We start from the raw sequence: 3,171 nt of genomic DNA, 5'->3' as shown, positions 1-3,171 counted from the left end.
AATGCCTTTTGGATTATGTAATGCCCTGCTATTTTTCAGCGATGTATGTTGGCCATTTTTGATGAACTCGTAGAAAACATCATGGAGGTGTTTATGGATGACTTCTCGGTATTCGGTAACTCTTTCCATCTTTGCCTTAAAAATTTAAAATGAGTTCTAATGAGATGTGAGGAAACGAACCTTGTACTAAATTGGGAAAAATGTCACTTCATGGTCCATGAAGGGATTGTGTTTGGCCACAAAATTTCTAGCAAAGAGATCGAAGTTGACAAAATGAAAATTGAAACTATTGAGAAATTACCTCCCCCTAGTTCAATTAAGGATATTCGAAGCTTTTTAGGACATGCTGAATTTTATAGAAGATTTATTAAGGATTGTTCTAAATAGCTAAGCCTTTAACGAATTTACTAGAAAGAGATGTGTTTTTCGATTTCAATCAAGAATGTTTAGAAGCATTTAATACTCTTAAGGATAAATTAATTAATTCTCCAATTGTAGTTGCACCTGATTAGAATTTACCCTTTGAACTAATGTGTGATGTGAGTGATTTTGTAGTAGGTGTGGTTTTTGGACAGCGAAAAGACAAGCATTTTCAACCGATCTATTATGCTAGCAAGACATTGAAAGCTGCACAAGAAAATTATACAACAACTGAGAAAGAATTGTTGGTTGTGGTTTTTTCTTTCGATAAATTTAGACCATATTTAATATTATCTAAAGTTGTTATTTACACTGACCATTCAGCTCTCCGATATCTCCTCACTAAATCAGATGCAAAACCTCGACTAATAAGATAGATTTTATTGTTGCAGGAATTTGACTTGGAAATTCAGAATAAGAAAGGAGCTAAAAATCTCGCAGTTGATCATCTTTCCAGGCTTGAAAAGTCAAGTACCAAAGAGCTTGATAAAGTTGAAATAAATGACTCGTTCTTTGAAGAATAACTCTTTGCTATATCTGACTCTAAGGTACATTGGTTTGCAGACATTACAAATTATTTAGCTGCTAACGTTACACCAAAAGGGTTGACACATCAGCAAAAGAAGCGATTCTTTACTGACGTGAAAAACTACTTTTCGAAAGATCATTTTCTTTTTTGTATATGTGTAGATCAAGTCATTAGAAGATGGGTTACAAAGTCAGAAGCAATTAAAATCTTGGAACATTTCCACTCAAGACCGACTGGAGGACATTACAGTGGAATTAGGATCGCGCATAAAATGCTCGAATCAGGTTTTTATTGGCCCACACTATTCAAATACACCAACAGGTATGTTACTTCTTGTGATAAATGCTAGAGAACAGGTAATATCTCTAAACGAGATGAAATGCCTCAAACATATATGCTCTCATGTGAAATATTTGATATTTAGGGTATCGACTTTATGGGCCCATTCCCTAGCTCATTTGGGAATAAATACATTTTAGTAGCCGTTGATTATATGCCCAAATGGGTGGAAGCCCAAGCTTTACCTACTAATGTTGCTAGAGTGGTGGTGAGGTTCCTTAAAAAATTCTTCCCTTATTTTGGAACACCTAGAGCAATTATCAATGATAGGGGTACTCATTTTTGCAATGCTCAATTTGATAAAACCCTTAAGAAATATGGAGTTTACCACAGAACGGCTACCCCTTACCATCCTCAAACCAATAGACAAGTCGAAGTAGCAAACCGAGAGCTTAAACGTACCCTAAAGAAGACTGTAGAGTCAAATAGGAAGGATTGGACAATGAAAGTAGATGATGCTTTATGGGCTTATAGAACTACTTTTAAGACCCCCATAGGAACATCTCCTTAAAAACTTGTTTATGGGAAAAGTTGTCATCTACCGTTTGAACTAGAACAAAAGGCATTCTGGGCTATAAAGTTTATAAACTTTGATCTCAAACTTGCAGGTGAGAAAAGGTTGATGTAGTTGAATGAGCTAGATGAGTGGTGAGCTAATGCATATGAGAATTCACGATTATACAAGGAAGCAACCAAGTGCCACCATGATGATCGTTTAAAGCAACACAAGTAATTTGAAACTGGAGATCTTGTTCTGCTATACAACTCAAGGCTTAAATTGTTTCCTGGAAAGCTAAAATCACGATGTTCAGGTCCATTCGTAGTCCAAATCGTTTTTCCATATTGCATAGCAGAGGTAAGTCATCCAACCCACGGCACCTTCAAGGTAAACGGATATCGTCTCAAATTTTATAATGGTGAGGATTTTAAAGATAATATAGAGGAGCTATAGCTCTGCGAACTTGCCTAAATATGTCCACAAGGTAAAGTTGAGCTTAGACTTTAAATAAGCGCTCCTCGAGAGGTAACCCGAACACTAACCCCACTAAATAAGTTATTTTTCTTTCATTTTTCATAGTTTAAATATAGGTATTTTTTACACACATGGCCTAACACACGGGCATGTCCTACGTCGTGTACTCACCACGGGTTGAAGACATGGGCATGTCTTGAGCCGTGTAAACTCTTAAAGCCTTAGTGTTGATATTCGATAGTGGCGAACACAACCTGGATACACGGGCATGTCCATGGCTGTGTTAAAATAGGACACGCATTTTCCCAAGACAAAGTGACACACAGGATGCGATAAATAGCCACGGCTATACGATACGACCGTGTGAACCGTACGACTAAGAGACACAGACGTGTCCCAGACCGTGGTGAAACTACACTCTAATTTCTCAAAAATTGGCAGAGGCACGGAATGCGTTAAATCACCACGGCCGTACGAGACGGTCGTATAACCCACATGGTTATTAAGCACGGGCGTGCCTGCGGCCGTATGGGAATCTAAATACACACTGAAATTTTTAACAAGTCAGAATAGAAAACGGGCAGACCCCACGGCCGTGCTCAAAAGCCGTGGGTAATCTTGACTACAGAACACGAGCATGGAGAGTATAACACGGGCATGGGAGTAGTGAACCAGCCAGCATACGACCATGCAATGCGACTGTGTGGGCCACACGGCCTGGACACACAGGTGTGGCCACAGCCCGTGGGTAACACTGACTTAAATCATCAAACCACATGCACAAACTAAGACACGGGGGTGGTGAAACTTACACAGGCGTGGGACACGGGCATGGTAGAACTCATACGGGCATGGGACACAGGCGTGTGGCCCAAAACGAGGCCTGCACGACCTTGGCCCCCTTTTTAAT

Source organism: Gossypium arboreum, chromosome 10 (assembly GCF_025698485.1).
Source record: "Gossypium arboreum isolate Shixiya-1 chromosome 10, ASM2569848v2, whole genome shotgun sequence".
Classification (NCBI taxonomy): domain Eukaryota; kingdom Viridiplantae; phylum Streptophyta; class Magnoliopsida; order Malvales; family Malvaceae; genus Gossypium; species Gossypium arboreum.
Note: the sequence above shows the minus strand (reverse complement) of the source record.